This window comes from Lampris incognitus, chromosome 14 (genome assembly GCF_029633865.1).
Source record: "Lampris incognitus isolate fLamInc1 chromosome 14, fLamInc1.hap2, whole genome shotgun sequence".
Lineage (NCBI taxonomy): Eukaryota > Metazoa > Chordata > Actinopteri > Lampriformes > Lampridae > Lampris > Lampris incognitus.
The window spans coordinates 40,285,071-40,306,756 of NC_079224.1; positions in this window are offsets into that span (position 1 = coordinate 40,285,071).

Consider the following 21,686-nt stretch of genomic DNA (forward strand, 5'->3'; position numbering starts at 1 on the left):
AGTGTGGTTATCAGCACAGCCAACATCACTCCCAGCCACCGAGGTTCGACTTAAGTGGATGTGAACGTACCCTTAAATCATCCTCACTGTATTAATCTGCCCTCATTAATCCCCTCCTTCAATGGCGAGAGTCTTTTCTGCAGGCGGAAAAATATGAATGTTTTATGAATTCATCTCTCAACCCTGACCACCTCCTGCCAAGGGATCGAGGTGAAAAGTTTAAAAACATACTTATAAAAATATTGTCTGGCTATTCACCTTGCAGCAGTTTGGCACAAACGCGTGTCGGGGCGCTCTTCAAATTTCTCTCTATCAACCCTTTTTCTCTGAAGGTAATCTTAAAACATATAACGTCTTGTTTATGGAAACCTATATTCAAAAGGCCTCCGCCGCTTCGGTGTTTGACGAGAGAGCGAGAAAAAACAAACAATTTAAGCGAAACGTTTTGATGACAATTGCTCCTTCTGGGAGACGGACAAGACTTTCACACGTTAACCGCTGCTATTTACACTGCCTCCAACGCTGTGTGTAAAAACAAAAGGGAGCCGCTTTAATTTGGGGTCATTAATCATTAAAAGCTTGCAAATGGCAATTAGTTAATGCTGATAAATGTTTAATGAATGTATCAATAAATGATCATTAAGGTGGAGTACTCCTTGGAGGGCAAAATAATGGATTCCTTGGAATTGGCATTTCAGTGGTTGTGCGTATGCTTTTCTGCGTGTGTGAACATGCTTGCATACGTGTGTGCGTGTTGTGTGTTTCTGTGTGCTTACACTTCCTCAGAATGTGTGTGTTTATCCATGCTTTGTGCCCTATGGTTGTTATTGTGTGCTTGTGTATCTGCACATGATGGTCGGTAGTATGTGTTTCTATGGCACAGAAGTGTGTTTTCTGTTATGTTCTACTGAATATACAGAAGAGGAAAGCTTCCACAAGAGTGTTTTAGGGAAGATGCATCCTCCTGTACTGGTAATGTTATCTTCTCCCTGCAAAACATTTTTTTTGAGGGGGGGGGGGGTTGACCCAGCACCTAGACACTGTCATTAGAGGAAGAAAGCCACTTTATTTTGTCATTGTACAGTTACAACAAATTTGTCTTCTGCGTTTAACCCATCCTATTGTATAGGAGCAGTGGGCAGCTGCAGTGCCCGGGGACCAACTCCAGTGATTTCTTCCCATTGCCTTGCTCAGGGGCATGGACAGGAGTATTAACCCTCACATGCATGTCTTTTTGATGGTGGGAAGAAACCGGAGCACCCGGAGGAAACCCACGCAGACAAGGGGAGAACATGCGAACTCCACACAGAAAGGACCTGGGACGGCCTGGGGTTCGAACCCAGGACCTTCTTGCTGTGAGGCAACAGTGCTAACCACTGGGCCACCATGCTGTCCAATGCTCCTCTAATACTCATACTAGTGCTGAACTCAATGATATACTACATGTCAGGGTCAGGACTGGCTATGCTAATGTTCCATACAGGACTTTGGTTAGCTCTGAACTGTGATCATCACCCTTGTCAATGCTCCAACATTTCAAAAAAACATCAATTTCCCAGGTGGCGTGGTGGTCTATTCTGCTGCTTACCAACAAGAGATCGCCGGTTCGAATCCCCGTGTTACCTCCAGCTTGGTCGGGCATCCCTACAGACACACCTGGCCGTGTCTGTGGGTGGGAAGCCGGATGCGGGTATGCATCCTGATCACTGCATTAGCGCCTTCTCTGGTCGGTCGGGGCACCTGTTCAGGAGGGAGGGGGAACTGGGGGGGGGGGGGATAGTGTGGTCCTCCCACACGCTACGTCCCCTTGGCGAAACTCCTCACTGTCAGGTGAAAAGAAGCAGCTGGTGACTCTACATGTATCGGAGGAAGCATGTGGTAGTCTGGTTCGGCAGAGGGGGTGGAGCATCGACCAGGATGGCTCGGAAGAATGGGGTAATTGGCCGGATACATTTGGGGTGGGTGGGGGGGGGACGTTTCCTCGGTTTTAAGATCCAGCACCGTCATTGAGAAGGGTCTACTTTTACTAGGGTGGTCAAATCTGAAAGATAGGAGATGGGACTAGCTTTGATTGCTAAGGCTAACCCCGATTCAGTATTTTTTCGTGTGCTGTAAAAATTAGTGAGAAAAGGCAACAATCTGAATTTTTAAAAATAAAGCAGAACTCTATATGCTGTACACACTTAAATAAAAAAATATGTGGTTTATTTATTTTTTTCTATGTGAATCTGTGTTGTCCCAACATGCACAGTCTGATTACGGTAGCCCTGCATATGCCCGCTGTAAGTGGGGGAAAATGCATCATTACATGCATCATCAGGTGTTTTTACAAGGTCACCGTTAAAAAAAAAAAGAAAAACAGAATTACAATGATTTGTGGGCCTCCAAGTAAAGGCTCAGTTTGTTTATGTGTAGGTTTTGGGGTCCCTGCCACAAAAGGATAGATGTGAGTAGGGAATAGGGTATTTACATATAAATTGGGAAGCAGGGGTAAGCAGGAAGAAGAATAGCAGGCAAGTAGGGAGGCACTGACAATACAAGGCTGTCGCGCTATATGTGCAAAGCTGGCATTTGTGATCTTGACGCATGTTTTCAGAAATGTTTCGGTGGTTTGAATCTCCATAATACAGCTGGCAGGGCCCCTGAATCGCTTTTGCGGTCTCTTCGTCTCCCTTTGGGGAGGAGGCAGGGAATCAATCACTTGGGAGACAATGGGTAGCAATGACCCTAACTAATACGAGCCTTCACCCACGGGAGATTAACCAGGTAGCCTTAAAACCAAATCATAGGCCTGTAACGCATACACATGTAGGTCCATGTTGTCGCTTGGGCTCACCTTGATTGTTCTGTCTCGGTAACTTAGTCTCAAGACCCAGTTTTATCCATTTCGGTCTACCCCAGGGGTTGATCACAGCAGTCTCTTATCTCGCCATTCAAACCTCCATGCCTGCTGCTCCTCAAGTATTCTCTAAGCAGTATAAATTTCAATCAGTCTAACACCAACCCACACATGCACAGACACACACACACACACGCACACGAGTTTCTCTCGGGGTCGACAGGCTTATGGAAGTTTGGCCAAATGTCAGTCGTGATCCGATCTGCAATCAAATCGACTTTTGTATGCGCCCGCGCAATTATCAATGTATTTAAAGGGCTTAAAATAGACTAGGAGGAAAAGAAGAGAGACACCGGTGACACAGAAAACAAACAAACTAACAAAGAAAATCCTCTCGACGGGTTTTCCCTGCCCACACATTTGGAATGAACGCTGACTCCAGTGGAAATTTCCTCGCAGGACCAAAGTTTCGGTCTTTGAACTTCTTTCGAAACAAAACATGGGCACGCACCACTGTGTGTCTGAGGAATCAGTCAGTGTGCCAGACAACACAAAAAAAAGTTTCAAATTGGATCAACATAAACAGTTTATATCGCAGCACAGAAAAGCATGTGTGTGCCACATGTAAGCCGAGTTTAGCGGTTAAGATGGCAAAATTTGGCATCATCTTCTGTATTCATGCAACGACCACAGGGTTGTTTCCAACAGTTTGCAAAGACCACGCAAAACTACTTCCAGAGAAACTTAAGAACTTTCTTATTCGGTGTGCAACTCTTTTCGTTTGTTCCCTTGTTAGCGTGCACCACCACTATGTGCCAATGCTGTTGTGGTGGTTGCATCAACAGTCACCTTTACTGCTTTGACTAAAGCATTTCAAAGCATCTGGATTCAGTCAACAAAATTAAAATGCAATGGCAGCAAGGCCGGCCACAGGTGTATGAAAAAGCATCAATGCAGTTTGAGAGCCAAACAAATAAAAGGTGTCTCCTTGTTAGAGCCATATTAACAGCAAATTGATTTTGCCTGAAATAAAGGTCAAGATAAATGACTTGTGAGCCACAAGCTCGGCTATTTATTAGTCCTCCATCTACAATCTAACAAATTACCGTTCTCTCTCAGACCAGAACAAATAGCGAAGTTGAGAAGTTACCATTGAAATGTCATTTCATAATGTCAAACTATGGTTTGTGTGTGAAGTCTCCAGAATAACAGTCTTGTTTTCTGAATATTTGTTTGACATTGCCTGCTGAACTGGCTTCACCGGCTATGGATTTCAGTGGTCTTCATAGGTACCACTGACTATCGTTCTCTACAATCACGAATTTCAACATGATCTCTATACATATGTTGCAGCGCTAACTACCCATTAGCAGCCATGGTACTGAGCAGTCTTCCGTGTGTCTCTAAAACCCCACAGAAATTGTGCAGAAAAGCATCTGCCAGAGATGTCACTGGTGGACAATCCATGAATGTGACATCTACAACCCTCACCTACCCTTGTAGGGCTACACTGAAATAGGCTATACGTATGAGAAAATGAGAATAACAGCCCTTTCTACAGTTGTAGTGAATGCAATCAAATGGCATGCAAAGACAGAAGTTCAAATATGGTCCACCAATGGCGTCACTGGCGGACACTTTTTCACTCAATTAACAAGCTGACGGACCCTTTTCCACCGGGTTTGTCAATAACATTAACCTTTTGTTTCAGGTCTAGAACCTCCCTGATTGGAGGCTGGAATAATCGGAACAACGGGTGAATGTAATTAATCTGGCAGAATTAAAAACCACTGGTTGTGCCCAAGGACCTGAAGGAGAACCACCGGTTTAAACTTTCAAAAACCACAATACATCTCCTTTTTGAAAACGTGATGCTCACGTGCATTGATGTGTGATGTCAAAAAATAATGTTGACGTAGCGTCTGAGTAGCATGGGGTCTATTCCATTGCCTACCAACACGGGGATCCCGGTTCGAATCTCCGCGTTACCTCTGGCTTGGTTGGGCGTCCCTACAGACGCAATTGGACCGTGTCTGCGGGTGGGAAGCCGGATGTGAGTATGTGTCCTGGTCACTTAACTAGCACCTCCTCTGGTTGGTTGGGGCTCTTGTTCGGGGAGGGGGGGGTAGCGTGATCCTCCCATGCACTACGTCCCCCTGGTGAAACTCCTCACTGTCTGGTGAAAAGAAGCAGCTGGCGACTCCACAAGTATCAGAGGAGGGATGTGGTAGTCTGCAGCCCTCCCCCAGATGGGGGGGTGGAGCAGCGACCAGGAAGGCTCGGAAGAGTGGAGTAATTCGCCGGATACAATTGGGGAAATAAAGGGGAGGGGGAAAAAAAACCCAAAAAACAACATAAATAAATAAATAAATATTTTCGAGCCATGCCTTCTATCAAATGATTTTATTTTGCACCTCCACAAATAATATTTTATGGTTAAATCTGTGACAGTCTTTGGAAGTACTACGCAGCTGTGAATTGATACAGGAATTGTTTCTCAACTGCGGAAGTTTACAGATGGCTGGGACGTACTGTGTTATCTGTAAAAAGTTATTCTAAATCAAATCTGACTTTTCTCCTATTCAAGACATACTCTGAGAAACCACAAAATAAATGAAGATATGTGGGACTGTACTGTGAACGCCCTGTGTTTTGAAAAGGAGATATATCATGGTTTTTGAAGGCTTGCCCCCATTGGACTGTGTTAAAACAGTGAGAAATTTCAACAGAGTGGTATGTTTCTCAATAACGAAGCGATCAGTCAAATTTTTGTCTGCAATTCCTATAGTGGTGTCTGACAACATCTGGTTTTTAAAAAGGGAGGCTACCCATTAACCACTGTTAAGTATGGAAATTTGAACTGTTTCACAATCGTTCTCATCAGGGTTGCAGCTGTAGCTATTTGATACTGTTTGTCAGCTTCAAGAAAAGGCACCATTGTTGCTTCGGGGATATCTTGGCCAAATCTAAGAAAACTATGCAGATTTATGTGCACTTGTAATGAACTGATGACGTCAAAAGATGAAGACTACACGTTTTTGGTTTTGTCTTTCCCCACTTCTTGGGTTGATAAGATTTTGGTAATTTCCTAGAGATGGGAAAACATTTAACCAAAATTCAACCAAAAACGAGACTGCATCAAACTGCCAACCCAGTGAAGGAGTGGGCAGAGTTATATCGGGCCTTGGCTCCCCAAAGAAAAAATCCCATTCATTTATCCTATAGTGACTGTCCGCACAAACATTTCTAACACTTGAATCATCAGTATAAACAATTTACAACTTTGTGAAAAACATTATGGATACTGGGGGGGGGGGGGTCAAAGGAACAAGACTGTGTACATAATGACTTTAGGAGATAACTTCACTACGAGTCCCAGTGTGCATTGCGTTTAACAAACATCCAATCACAGAACTTGAAATTCTATCAACCGTACTGGTGAAGCTAGGTAAACTCTTAGGATAAGATAATTCAGCAGTGATTTTAATCAGCAACAAGAACTATGGTGTATTATTTTGTTCCTGGCTGCTGCCACCCATCTGAAATGCACTGAAATGCGGTGTACCACATCCCTTCAACTTATTCTGTGAAGGAGCGGTGGTTTCTGCCTTTGAGGCTCATGGGTGCTGTAGTTTTTGACATACCAAACTGACTAAAAACATGATTTCTCAGAAACAACTTTGTTTGTAACTGATGGCCATGTAATCCTACAGTTTCACTTAATCATCCAGGAGACTGCTTTGTGTTGAGTATTATTGCAGTAATCGTTAAAAGTAAAATTTCCAACCGGTGAATAGCTGTCACAGTTCTCTAGATTACCCCTTTTTCAAAGCTTTTTTTTTTTTTTAAATGTGAGAGCTATCATTTGCTCTTTAACAAAATGACTACCATGCCAATTAATGGCCATGCCAGCTCGGGGGGATAGACAATTGCTCACTACTAATGCAGAATAATGCACCAAGGCTCCTTAAAGGTCTCAGGAAAATGGATCGACCGACCACATTGGCCCTGTTATTGCATCCCTGATCTTGTTCCCAGTATAGAAATGATTTTAAGGTCCTGTTTTTGTTTATGAAGCCCTAAATGCCCCCCCTCCCCTTATATTACAGAGGTGTTACTCCCCCACACAACCCCCAGGACCATTAGATTCTCTGACTCAGGACTTCTGTCTGTCCACTTGTCTGGACTGAAGCTGAGGGGTGACTGCACTTTCGCAGTTGCTGCCTCCTGACTGTCAATCAAACTCCCCCATTCCATTAGATCTGCCCCGTTAAGTAGACTCATTTAAATCGCTGCTCAGAAAGCATTCCTTTGTGTGATTAGGCAGATTTTATAGTGGTTTACTAAAATTGTGCATTGCTTCATTGCTTTTATTATTGTGATTTTCTATCTTTATTAATTTTACTTCATCACTATCACTAATACTATATTACTTTTATACTATTTTACTTTATCATTATCGCTATTCTGTCTTTATATGCTATTTACTATATATTACTATTGCAGCACTTGGGCTGACACCTGGATTTTTATGAACACACCGACCTTGATCTTGTTTAAATACTGTGGATCCTGCAAATGAGTAAAAAGGAGAGGGAGAGACGTGTCATATTTAAATTCCCAGACCATGCGCTCTCCCTTTTGTCTTTTGGTGGCAGCATGGCGATATGCGGTAATGAGAATGGCACAGAGCGAAAGAGAGGGGGACAACAGGGCTGAAGAGCGAGAGAGTGAGAGGGAGAATAAGTGAGAGTGGGAGTGTTGTTTATGCAACTCTTTTGCAAGCTTTCACCTTTGATTTACCTATAATTACCACTGGATTTACCTTGAATGACTCACTCGCTAAGCCAATCTCTTAAATTGGATTTCTGCTCACCACTGCCTGATTACAGCCCCCCACTCTCCCGCCGCCACCACCACCACCACAAAACCCTCGCCACCTCTTCTACTCATGGATTAGCATATCAGTGCAACAACCCATCTCCCACCAAAAAAAATAAAAAAGTTTTTGGCTTGACTGGTCTCAGATTGACCAATGGATGTGGTTGTCATGGTAACACAGCTCCCCCTTCTGCCAATTTCAGTCGGGCCACAGTGATGGGATTCAGCCGATGATGACTCAATCTCTCATCCAGATGATGGTGATGAGACCGTTACTATCAGTACATAAACACCGGCTAGGATGGGTGAAACTGAGAACAGAGGAGAGCTAAAGGGTGAGAGAGATAGCATCACCCCACTGGGGGGAGAAAAAAAGGGCTTCAGTGTTCTAGCGAAGAGCAATCACAGCTGTGCAACAAACAAGCAATTAATAGGACATTTAGGCATCGTGTGCTTGAGCATTTACTTTCACATTTACCTTATTGTCTTGTTGTTCAATGGATGTAAATTGGATAATGGAATTACTACAAGCAGCGGATGTTATATTCAGACTGTGCATTGTGTGTGAGGCTCTGCCTTAGGTCTCCTTTAGCTGGAAACTGCCTGTGTGCCTCGAAGACCTGAACTGTTAAAATTATGATGTTTAAGTTGCAGTCCAACCTGAAGCATCAATATCAGCATTGTTATATTTTACAGACCACACACACACATTCATAGAAATACACAAATGTCTGTGCACAACTGCCATATGTGTTGCACAAATATAAAGTGCATGCTCTGCTGTTTGCCTGTTCACTGAGGTTTTGAAGCAGGCAAGCTTAGTTTGTGTTTTCAGATACAGATGTCGCTTTGCTGTAATTGAAGATGATGAAGAGGCTGCCCATGTGTGAGGATATTGCTCAAGGAACACTTATGAATCAAAGTGACGAGGCAAAGAAATTGATGGTGTGTTTTAGGGTATTCAGCCATCTGCATGCAGAGGTGCTCCTCGTTTTATGGTATACACTAGCATGAATTAACTTGAGTCGGGGAGGTAAAGACAGGAGCAGTCTTCTCGTTAGCTCTAAATCAGCGCATGCTGCACAACCACAAGCAGATCTAACAAAAAAGACTGTGCGGCGATAGAAGGTCACATCTGGAAGTCTCCTTCCCAAGAGGGTGGAAGTCTCCTCCAGCTCTATGACCTTTGACTCAGGAAGTCTAATTAGTCAGCTCCTGTACTTTTATATGGAAAAGCAGGAGAAATGCAAGCAGTGAATATGTAGATGAGAGATGCACCCTGGGATGCTTTACCTACTCTGGGTTTGAGTCAAAGCCTTTGCACTGTCACATTATAGCTTATTTCCAGTTAAACACGTTGCTACTTTCCGAGGTGTGTCCCCCCCCCCCCATTTTTTCCTCTATATCTGCTTAAACAATTTGGTGTTGCAGGGGACAGGAGCAACATGTCTGCAGATTCATATCAGTCATCCAGGACTATACAATGTCAAAAGCAAGTAGGAACATACACTGAACTGCCACTGTTTTGAGAACATTTTGCTGTTCATCAGATAAACAGTGAAGCATTTTCAAATCTAAGGAACTGGAGCCTCTCCTCATAGACATTGGACACCAGGTGGCGAGGTAACCTAGACTAGGTGCCAATCCCAAAGACAGAAAACACACTGGGGGGGCGTCTGGGTGGTGTGGTGGTCTATTCCGTTGCCTACCAACACGGGGATCGCCGGTTCGAATCCCCGTGTTACCTCCGGCTTGGTCGGGCATCCCTACAGACACAATTGGCCGTGTCTGCGGGTGGGAAGCCGGATGTGGGTCCTGGTCGCTGCACTAGTGCCTCCTCTGGTCGGTCAGGGCGCCTGTTCAGGGGGGGAGGGGGAACTAGGGGGAATAGTGTGATCCTCCCACGCGCTACGTCCCCCCTGGCGAAACTCCTCACGGTCAGGTGAAAAGAAGCAGCTGGCGACTCCACATGTATCGGAAGAGGCGTGTGGTAGCCTGCAGCCCTCCCTGGCTCGGCAGAGGGGGTGGAGCAGCAACCGGGATGGCTCAGAAGAGTGGGGTAATTGGATGGATACAACTGGGGAGAAAAAGGGGGGAACCCCCCCCCAAAAAAAGAAAACATACGCACCTACACACATTCCTAAACATACTCACTCAGATTTGCATAAGGAAAGCCAAGCAAACATGGGACAACATGTAAACTCCATGCAGGACTGGGATTGAACCCCGTTGCCATCAGCGCTGTGGAGATTGACAAGCAAAATAAGAATCTATCTCGCTGGGAACAGGAGGGCATTACATTGTCATTACGGCACCATTGTTATTTAGTGACGGAAAAACCCCCAAGGATAAACAAAGTGCACCACACAAGTCATGACCTTTTCTATTTTGCCCTCACAAGCAACGTCTAGAACATTTGCTGTATGTGAAAAGGTTCACCTGTGGTAACCCATATTTTCATTGGTTTCTTAAAACATTACTTATGACTTTTCTCCAATTCTAAAGGGACTGTGGAAATTAAATGTCACACACAGAGATAGAGAAACAGAATCATAATCGAAACTCAACATACACCATGGTGTGTGGGACTCTATGGAGACAGAGGTAATGATGACAGTCCACTGACTGACATTTCACTGCCGTTTTGTTTCTCATAATAATGATGCCTCCTCAAATAAGGCTTGGAAATTACCCCCCCCCCCGATTTATAATGACAGCTCAGCAACTGTCAAGTTATTGTTTTTGGGATAGCATCTTTATTGTTTTCCATCAGTAGGGTTGACAGTAGCGTTCTGGCTTACAGTGGAAGAAGATTCATTCTAGGGTTGCTGATGTATGCCGTCAGGGTTTGCGACGTTTCAAATTGCCGTTTCCGTCGGACGGCAACTTGTTTTTGGTATCACACACACACTTTAATGTGATTTTCTTGCAAGTGGTCTATTTAATTCCAGTTGATAGTCGCCTGGGGTACGACGTTAAACCGCAACTGTCGGGTCGTCGGCGACTAAACCAGCACCCCCCCACAACAACCTGAGGAGGGTGTGTGGACCCCCAGCAGGACTAAAAACAAAACCTGTCAAAGGGCGGATGAGTTCCTCTGTGAACCAGCAGCCATCCATACCTGGAGAGGAGATAGGGACCACCAGGTACTCCCCCTACTGACACACAATGATGACTCAACCTCTTGTTGAGGCATCAGGTCCCTTCCTACGACCTCCATAGGTTACGAAACTGATTTTGGACTGTGACCCGGCACGGAGAAGGCATTACCGGTCAGAGAACCCGTGCAGGAATAAAACTTTTATTTCAGCAGAGTTTACCAAAGCAAATTAGGCACAATCAGCCTGTGAGACAGTTTCTCTAAATCCACCAGCCCACTTTAATGGCTACTCTCTGATCAAAGCCTATATACTCCCATATTACCCCAAATCTCTCCACACACTGCAAAACTGTGAGCAGAATGCGGAAAATTTGCATGTTACCTTTGCAGACAGCCAATTACAGTGACACACAATTTGTTGTTCCTTTTCACTTTGTAGTCTAGCTTTTTGCAACTATCTGATGAGGTGAGAATGCATAATCATGAATTGGCTTTGTGCAGCCCCATTAGCGGTGTGTGTAGGTGGACTCGGGCTTATAAACAAGCAGTGCCATTAAAGAGTACGAATGCCCCTGACTTGGAGTTCTCAGTAACTGGACTCTCCTCACCAGCAGTAATTACTAGGACGGGCTTGATTAGAATGCTGAGGGAAGACAGAGGAGTCCATCTATGTGCTGTAGAGAACCACTTACTATATAGAACGTGACCTGACTTCAACACAGTTGATCAGAAATAAAACTGCTTTAGCAGCGCTCCACTAGTTTTCTATCACAAAAAAAAAAAAAAAAAACCTCTGTGATGTACACTGATGCAGTTAAAAGGACCGCGTGTACAAATGCATGGAGTGCCAGGCAAAACCGAAAAGCTCTGCGCCTTTCTTGTGACGTTAACGGGAAACAACGCTACGCAATACCCATTTAGATGTCCATAATTAACGCAATTATTCTGTTCACTGGAAACTTCTCTTCATTTCTGACCTTCATCATAGGGGTCATTTACCTAAACACTTGAAACCGCCCTTAATCAACAGCGGTACATAATGGATAAAATATTGACAATACCGAGGACTATCGGCTCATTAGGAACCTGGTCTTGTTAATAAGCCTAAAAGAGTTCAATACAATATTAATGGTATAGGATTTCTCACAGCCATCATTTCCCAAGACCCAAAGAGCCAGTCAGCGAGGTCTCCTAATTATTGATAGGCCAAATTACAAGAAAGACTTCATTACATCTCCTGCTGAATGAAGAATTCATGAAAGCTTGCTGAGTGCAACGCATGCTAATGATAATTTGTGATAAAGATTTTAAAGACTGATGCTTTTTTGCATCACATTTTTCAGCTTCAAGGTACGGCGTGAAGTGTGACTTTTTTGAGATAGCATCCTCTTGCTCGGTCCTCAGTCAAATGTCAAAACACGGGAGAAACGACAGGGAGCATTGCAATTATTAACAAGTTAATTGCATAACCGCGAATGTTTCATGATACTTTTCTCTCGTCTTCTTAATGTCTAAGGAGCTGATCGCTTTTGAATATGAAGCAGCAGCATGAGACCGTGTTCATTTCGTCTGTGACTCCGGAGCGGTAAAACAACTTTTCTTTTTTTTAATGCTAATCTTTAATGGGAATGAGGGAGAGCTCTGTGGTTAGCCTGCAAGTTAAACATTTCATCATGGTATGTGGCTCTGGAACATACAATTAGGCTTCCCTAGAATAATATGATCGTGGAATTTTGGTTTAAGGATGACAATGGTGGTTAAATGGCATAAAGGCCTTTTCCAGAAAAAACAATTCCAGCTATGTGGACCATTAGAGGGCATTTGATGTGTATATTAGAGTGCACTGTACAAGAAAATGTGAACAACAATATTTACAGCTGTATGTAGCATTAGACTGCTCGGTATTGTGGCTGCTAATGGAGTGTGTTATCCCTGCAGAATATATATATGTATAAAAATCGTAAAAACTGCAAAAATAAGACCCAGGATTTAGGGGGAAAAAAGGAAATTATCCTTTAAGATTAGGTAATGAGACTAAAAATGTCCAATAGTGCAGCAAAATGGTGTAAGAAATAGTTAAAGCTCAGTATTATGGAGAACTCCATAAATCCATAAATTTGTCTCATCTTCAGGGACATTTTGCTTTCAGTGAAGACTACACTTTCATACTTTCACAGCATTTCAATAACATCTCATCACTTTTTACTTGCTCAAATAGCATAATTTCCACTAGCCAATCAACTCAAAACTTGCATTAGGCCGCTCATGCCGAGAGCAGGGTAGCCTCTAATTGAGCTGCCATTGGTTGTCAGCCAAAGGGGCATGGCCAGAAATACCGCCAGCCAACCAGAGTACAGTGGCTCATGAATAATGCTATTATGATGTTAATGGCCAAACCACAAGCCTGTTTCTTTAAGTGTGGGTAAGGAGCACTGGAAACCAAACAACCTTTGGTGAAAAAACATTTCACAGACGTGTCCCCCACCTGTAACGTAACGGCCTGCTGATCCTGTTGCTTCACGTCTCCTGACCATGTGCGGCGCCTGCGAGATGTCAGAGCATTTAAGCATGTAAGCCAATGGGATTTCTCTGAGTGGTTAAAGCAGTTTCAATGGCAGCACCCAACTGCCTTTTAGAGGTGGATATCATTTGAGCGCTATATTTTTAGATGTTGGCATGAATCTTTCCCACTGTATTTTTTTTCATGGGTTTACTTTTCTTTTATAGGTTTGGGATGTGATCTCCTATCTCATGGCAACCTGACTGACTGGCAGGCAAGAAACCACAGAAAAATAACGAGATATAGTTTTACATTTATTTCAGTATATGCCTATCTGACTCTGCCATGACTTGGGGACACAAAAACACCACATATAACCCCAGACTTTGCTGATCTGCTGTGTCTGTGATGCCTGAAGCACAGGCCAGATGTGACGCGACTGCATCCCGGACAGGACGCCTATGCACTGCAGCTGGTGGACATTTCTTTAGAGATAAGACATTTTCTAAAAATGCTCAATTCATCTTTGTGATTAAATCTCAGTGCATTGTCTATAGTTTTATTTAACACCAATAAATGGCAAACTAGACAATAATGACGACAAGTCATCAGCAGCCAAGCTAATAAAAAAATAAATACACGTTTTTTTCAGTTACTACCTTTCCCTGAATAAGGTAACGCAATGCACAGTTCAGTCTATCAGACACTGGTTAAATTTAGCCCACCTAGTGGCAAGACCATGCCGCCCACACTGAAGCTGCATTTGCATGACAAGTCTGTTCATTGTCAAATTGATATTTGCTTTGCCTTACAAGGACTCTGCATCAAGATCCATATTTTGATAAATGTACTCTTGCTATACAGTTTATATAAGATGCACTTTTAGAGTTAACATGCACTCACCTCCAGTTTGACATGCAGTCAACTTGTTGTGAAAAAAATACCCTCCTATACTCCCCGAAAGCATTGCTAGATGCGGTGAAATCAGTGCATTAGCCAAAGCTGTTCAGATGAAACACCAGTAAAAGCATATATTATTTATTAATTTAACATTAAGTGTGTTTTTGCAATGCTTTTTAAAGGAATTGTTGTTGAAGACATTGGCTCAGCTTGTCCGTACATTTAAGCCCATGCATGAAATCTGCATCACATTAACCCATGGTCATTGATTCAATTAAGCTTGTTTGTCTTCCTGTATCCCTTTCATGTCTTGGATGTCCAATGAGATTGTCAAGCAGTACAACACTAGTATCATCAGCAGTCCATAGATAGACCGTTTAAACAGAACTGTATTGTCCTGTTCTTCTGCAAAACATGTTTGTGTAGCCACCATAATTAAAAGTGTAACAGCACTGCACAAACAGAGAGCTCTCAGTTATCAATTAAAAACAAATTTGTCTTTGCATTTAATGATGACTTGTCAGCAAAATATGGCAGGTGCTGACAGGGCTTTGCTGAAGAGAGAAAGGAAATGCAAAAAAAGTGCAATTCAAACAAAGGAGAAAATGAAGAGGGGAGAATCGAGTAGAGGACAGCAGAGCAGATTGCGTTACTGATACCTGCTCCTGATGTTGGTTAACTTTTAGCTGCACGCCCACTCTCTCACACAGCAAAAAGAATCATTCATTTTCCCTGGCTACTTTTCTTCCTTTCTCTCTGTAGTGGGATTAGTTGAGAGATGCTCTGTGATTACTGCTGAGAGACTATCGGTGGTAGCGACACACATCGCTCATTAAAATCCAGAACGCGAGGGCAAACAGACTGACCATTATAGTATGTGTGATCATATCAGCGTCCTTGTCGGCATAGCACCCTGTGATTCTTCTATGCTCATGAACGTCCATCTTTCCCTTCCTCCATCTTCCCCCCCATACAGGTAGCTCAGTCCTTTGAGATGTCTATTGTTCTTGCTCACCACCCCCACCCTGTATTCTGACTCTCTCACACAGAAATGACACAGGATCCTCAGTCTACCTCTCCAATCAGGCTTTCTATTCAAGGTTACTGAATAGTAGGGAAAATGTTCGGACACAATTGACAAGGCCACATGAAGCACAAACGGCTGAGCCCACTCTCGCCATGGCGACTTTGATGCTACCTATGAAATAAGCAGTTACATACACAGGGGCTCCACACACACACACACACACACACACACACACACACACACACACACACACACACACACACACAAAGACATTGTAGGAGAAGGTGATTTTACAAGCTGGGGCTGCAGCAAGGGAGCAACAAGCACTGATTTAACTTTTGATTATGTTTTCTAATATGTAACTTGTTCTCTTGAAGTTACTCGTTATTGTTCCCGGCAGGTTTCGAACCTGGGACCTTTTGCATCTAAGGCGAACATGATAACCACTACTACACCATGGAAACACACATAACAGGCACTGATCACTGCTAATAGTGCAGGGAGGGATTTGAACATCACAGGGCCACTCTTAGTACTGCAAACACCAATGCACGGTTATCATACTCTATTTCTTTGCTCTGTTTCACTAATTCTTTAGCCTCCTCTTCCACCCTGATGTCTGTCCATTTTTTTTTCTTTCTTCTCGGTCAGTTATTTACCTTTTTCCTCTCCGACTCTGCTGAGTGCATTGAAATAACAGGTTTGTTTTCAAGGGCGCAGATCTCATTACAGCTTAGGGGGGAACACAAACATGGAATTGTCTCAGGACTACAACTGTGAAACCTTACCTGAGACTCCCCATCTCTGTCCCTCTGTGTGTTGCTGCTGCTGCCCTCTGTGTGTTGCTGCTGCTGCCCTCTGTAACCTCTGTGTGTTGCTGCTGCCCGCCAGATTGTTTTACTGTTGTTGTCTAATGGCACACAATTATTGAACATTTGTATCAGGCCTTAATTTTCTTCAAAGACTCTATCAACTAGTATTTGTAATATTACAGGGGTCTTTCTACTTACACAGTGGTGTTTTGAGCCTACAAAAAAAGTCCTGATGTCCACCTTTTTTCCTTTCTCTGCTATGTTTTGGTAAACCTTGACCTGGCTCACACACACACACACACACACACACACACACACACACACACACACACACACACACAAACGATATTTTGGAATTAATATACTAACTCAACTCGGATATAATGCTAATATATGCCATAATGAGCAATGGGTGTTAATATGGGCTACTGGAGGCTATAACGTTAGCATAACTTCACAGTAGCTAGCTAAAGTGAGCTGGTACACATTAGTACATAGCTACTTAAACTATGTACTGTTATTCCCTAGTGTCCTAAGCCTATACTGAATTTTCGCAGCCAGCTAAACTCCTCTTCATACTACCTCTCCAGGTAACAGGCGATAGTTGTTTTGGACAGATTCAATATGAAGAAGCGTGAAACTTAAAAAAAGGTACAGCAAAAATAAAGGCAAGTAAAAGCATGGCAATACGCTACTGGCAGGAAAGCAGGTAAGCGCAAAAGGCAAATATAAGACAAATACATAGGTAGACGCGTGAGCTAACGGTAACACGGTATAAACACATTGGAACAAATTGCCCGAAAAGATCAATCAAAAACATTAAGAAGGTAATAATTAACTATAAACTTACTGATAATGCCACTCAAAGGTCAGCTAACAAGACGATATCTTCCCGGTTTCCGGTCTGGTGACGAGTAACTTCCTGTCTGACGCTCTTATTCTACGCTACACGGGAGGTACAATTACGAAACTACCTGCAATACCAGAAACAGCCACTGGATGAAAAAGAAATTAAAATGTCGACAGAAAACGGTCCAACACAAAACAAACTGAGTAAACGTTTGTTCATTGCCAAGCAATATATGTAGTTCCTCCACGTCCACTTTAAACACTCACCACTAGAAAAGGGAAGGAATCTCCGAGTTTTTAGATGATTATAGCTACAATATTGTAACGTGCATGGGTAAGAAGACACGCTGGCCGCTGGCTGGCGCATCTGATCTTTTAGTCGAGCGGTTAGCGATGTCTCCTGCGGTGCGGGCGAAACGGGTTCGCTTCCCGGCCGCGGCACTTCCTGTGGTTGCGTTGTCCCCCGAATTCGCTACAATATAAACGCATGTCTCAACGGCCTGTCTAGGACGGATGCGCTACGCTGTTCAAACCAATACGCGCATAGGTAAGATCAGTGTAACATTAGCTAGTAAGCTAGCTCAAATATGGATCTGGCCGGGGATAAGTTAATTCACTTGAGGCGGTTTGTATAGTGGTAGGGATTTGAACTTCTTTTTTTTTTTTTTTAGAAAAACTGTTGTGTCATCCGTGTACTGGCTAATGATCAATTCTTTTTCAAAGATCTTGATGCCATGAAGATTCTGAAGATTTTTTTTAATTAAAATAGCTAGCATTTCTGCTGCCAAGATGAATGGACCAGGACGAACTGGACAGCCTTGAATTATGCCTCTTCTTAAATCAAAACGGTGTGTAGTGCCGAAAAGCAAGACAACTGAACAAGTTCTATTATTATAAAAAGTGTGAATTATATCTGCAACCGGTTAATTTCTTGCCTGGTGCGGGATTCGATACGGGTGTACTGCACCACAAGGCGACGTCACTAACCGCTCGGCTAAAGAGTCAGATCCGTTAGCTAGGGACTAACGTGTCTTATTAGTAGTTTACAGTCGGCACCCTCCCCGGAAGCGCGCCCTCGCGCTTTGTTCTTCCCGCGCTCCGAAGAGACTTCTGAGAATCTGCACACTTCCGGATCCCACCGCTGCCACCAATGTAACCGGTTATTTTCTTGCCCGGTGCGGGATTCGATACGGGGTGTACTGCACCACAAGGCGACGTCACTAACCGCTCGGCTAAAAGGTCAGACCCGTTAGCGTTAGCTACGGGCTAACCTGTCTTAGTAGTTTACATATCTATAAATGTTGGCCCATACCCATAATGCTGGAGTGCTTGGGTCATGAATGGATGTTCTATCACATCAAATGCTTTCTTGAAGTCAAGAAATAAAATGTAACCATTATCTTCTATAAAATCTTCATAATCTAGAATATTTTGCATAAGATGTATGTTGTCACGTATTGATCTCTCATTCATAAACCCAGACCGAGTTGTTTTTAATCTCCTAGCAAAAATATTAGCCAAGATTGCTGCGTTCTTATGGACAAAGTACCCGGATATGACTTTATGTAAAGGAGCTTTTATCCATATCTCTCGGCTGTACATGTCCACCTGACTGTCAAGGCATTGGAGAGTGCAGTTCTGGGTTTTGGCGCTTTTGCACCTAATATTTATCTCCTTTCTGGGCGGGGTTACATCCGGTCAACAACATGTAAACAATAAGAAACCAACAGTGAATGATAGAACATTTATCAATACACAACAAAGATTTTATAGACATTATTCAGGAGGGTAATAGGCTCAAGGTTGTCAAGTAGTCTTGCATCTTTTCCTGGTTTTGGAATAAGGACAATAACTCCTTGTTTCATGGATGATGGGAGATTACGGTTTTCAACAGCTTCTAGGAGCACCTGTAATAAAAGTTCTCTTTAATCATTCCAAAAATGTTTGTAAAAATTGGCAGTTAGCCCATCTGAGCCTGGAGACTTGTTCAATTTTAATTTACTTATAGCCTTGTCCATCCAATTCTTCGATCAATATGTCAGACTCACATAGTTCTTTTGATTCATTATCAGCCTTTGCAATGCTTCTTTCTACTATATTAAAGAATTCTGAACACTCAGCTGATGAAAAACAGGATATATACAAACACTTATAAAAGGAAAAAAATGTCCTTGGTTATCAAAGCAGGTTCTGAGCATTCTGTGTTGTTGATTAGCAATGCTCTAATTTCATTCTTTTCTTGTCTTCTTTTTTCTAATTTGCAGAATTAAGAGGAGTTTCCCCCCCTTCTTCTATCCATTTGGTTTTGACCTAATAAAGGCTCCTTTTGCTTTAGCCTTGAAGAGGCAGTCTAATTTATTATGTAACTCTATTATTTTCTGCTTTTCTTCATTTGATGGGTTTGTTTTGTTACAATATATATTTAACTCTTTAATTAGTTTTTTTTCTTCTTTCTTTTTCATTAGCCAATTTTATTGCTGAATGTAATTGAGTGTTGTCTTAGTTTATATTTGAAAAATTCTCATTTGGATGAAAACAAAGGGAGATTATTGTCCTTTTTTATTTGATCTAATATAGATTTAACTGTATGACTAATCATCGTGTAGTAAAATATTTGCTTTGAATTTCCAATATCCCTTATTTCTCTTGAAAACATCTGGGGTTTGTAGTTCTAAGGATATAAGGGCAAGGTCAGTCAAAGGGGCCTTATCCATGGACACTTTTGATACATTGGTAGAAATGCTGTTGCTAACTAGCCAGAAATCAATTCTAGGTTTTGAACGACCATTTGGTTTAAACAAAGAAAATTGTTGTGTGTTTCCATTTTTTCTCTCCAAACATCTTCTAACTTAAGTTCACTACAAAAAGCCAGGATAATATCATAGTTCTAAGGATACAAGGGCATGGTCAGTCATGATCAGGTGGATCAGCCATACTCAGTGGCGTCGTAGTAGGGGGGGAAAGGGGAAAGACCTACCAGGGCCCAGGAAGGGGAGGGGGCTGGAATGAAAAGTTTGTTTTGGTTTGCACATTTCTTTCTAACTAATTAGTGTCATAACTTCGTTAAAATTGGCTCAATACATCGGTTGAGGGACTTAAAGAAAATAGTGGAGGCTCTCTGAGGCCCCTCCCACCCCTCTCTGGGGCCCCTGTCCCCCCCCCACAAAAGCTGCAAAATGGTTTAGTCCACCCCTCACGAGCATCTGTCAATGCAGCTCATCTAGTCCTGTTGCAAGTGACTGCTGATACAAGCACAAGCACAGAGTTATGTCTTTCCCACAGAAAGCAAAATCTGGGTTCCAGAAAAGAAAGAAAAAAAGGAGAGGAAGTGAAGGCAAAATGAGGGAAAACAAATGTTGAGTAATTTGTTCCAAAGGAAAGGTGAGCTAGGAGCTTTTAAAAGAAAGGCAGCTAGCTAACTAGCTAAAGAGGAAAGCTATGATAGCTAACTAGCTAAAGAGGAAAGCTATGACAGCTAACTAGCTAAAGAGGAAAGCTATGATAGCTAACTAGCAAAACAGGAAAGCTATGATAGCTAACTAGCTAAAGAGGAAAGCTATGACAGCTAACTAGCTAAAGAGGAAAGCTATGATAGCTAACTAGCAAAAGAGAAAAGCTATGATAGCTAACTAGCTAAAGAGGAAAGCTATGATAGCTAACTAGCTAAAGAGGAAAGCTATGATAGCTAACTAGCAAAAGAGGAAAGCTATGATAGCTAACTAGCTAAAGAGGAAAGGGGCACACAGAGACTGCTTATGTATAGCGCCCAGAATTTTGTGCTACACCCCTGGCCATACTAAATTGTCCCGAGGTGTGAATGTGTGTGTCAGCCCTGTGATGGACTGGCGGCCTGTCCAGGGTGTCTCCCCGCCTGCCGTCCAATGACTGCTGGGATAGGCTCCAGCATCCCCGCGACCCTGAGAGCAGGACAAGTGGTTTGGATAATGGAATGGAATTCATGGGGGAGGGGGGTGGGACTTCATGTTTTTCAGAAGTCGGACGGGACACGTGCCATTCACCCCCACCCCACCCTCCCCTCCCCCATGGTTTGTTTTTTCAATCGACTAGAGAAAAAATAAACTAACTTTTCCCTGGAGGTAGATTCAGTCAAAGTTCAGCTGTGCCTCTGTGTGTCTTGTTTTACATGGCACACATCCATGTGATATGTCAACAGATCCAAACGACCTTTGCGGAGCTGTCTGTAAGCACAGACAAAACAATTTTTTTATTACTGTCTTCTACAGAGCAGCCTACCCTACCCTAAAACAAACACATGGATGAGTACAAGCATGTATGGAGATAAAACCACACTCAAGTGAAATGCAGACACACAAACACACACACACACATCCGCGTACACACACTTACACAATTTCCAAAACATGTGCCACTGCCAGCCATTACAAATGAAAGTGCGTCTAAGATGAGTGAGCGAGGGGCCCACTAACACCGCCATGCCTTCTGGTAAACTGGCCGATAAAAATCGCAAGTTCAGAAGGCGTTAACAAATTGGTGCAGGCCTTGGTGTATTTCACCATTTATGGAGATGTGTCTGTGCTTATTCATTATCATTCTGTTATCACTAGAAGCGGAGTGGAGCAGGTGGCTGGTGCACAAGTGTGTACATAAAGAGGACATTCAGAACTGTCAAGGCCACGCAAAAAAAAAAAAAATCCTCCTTTCACCCCTCGGAAAGAATTACACCTTGTCCTAAGCTCTGGCGAATTTATGTGCCTGCTCTTGCAGAGAAGATTTACAAGACAGCAAGGATTTTAATA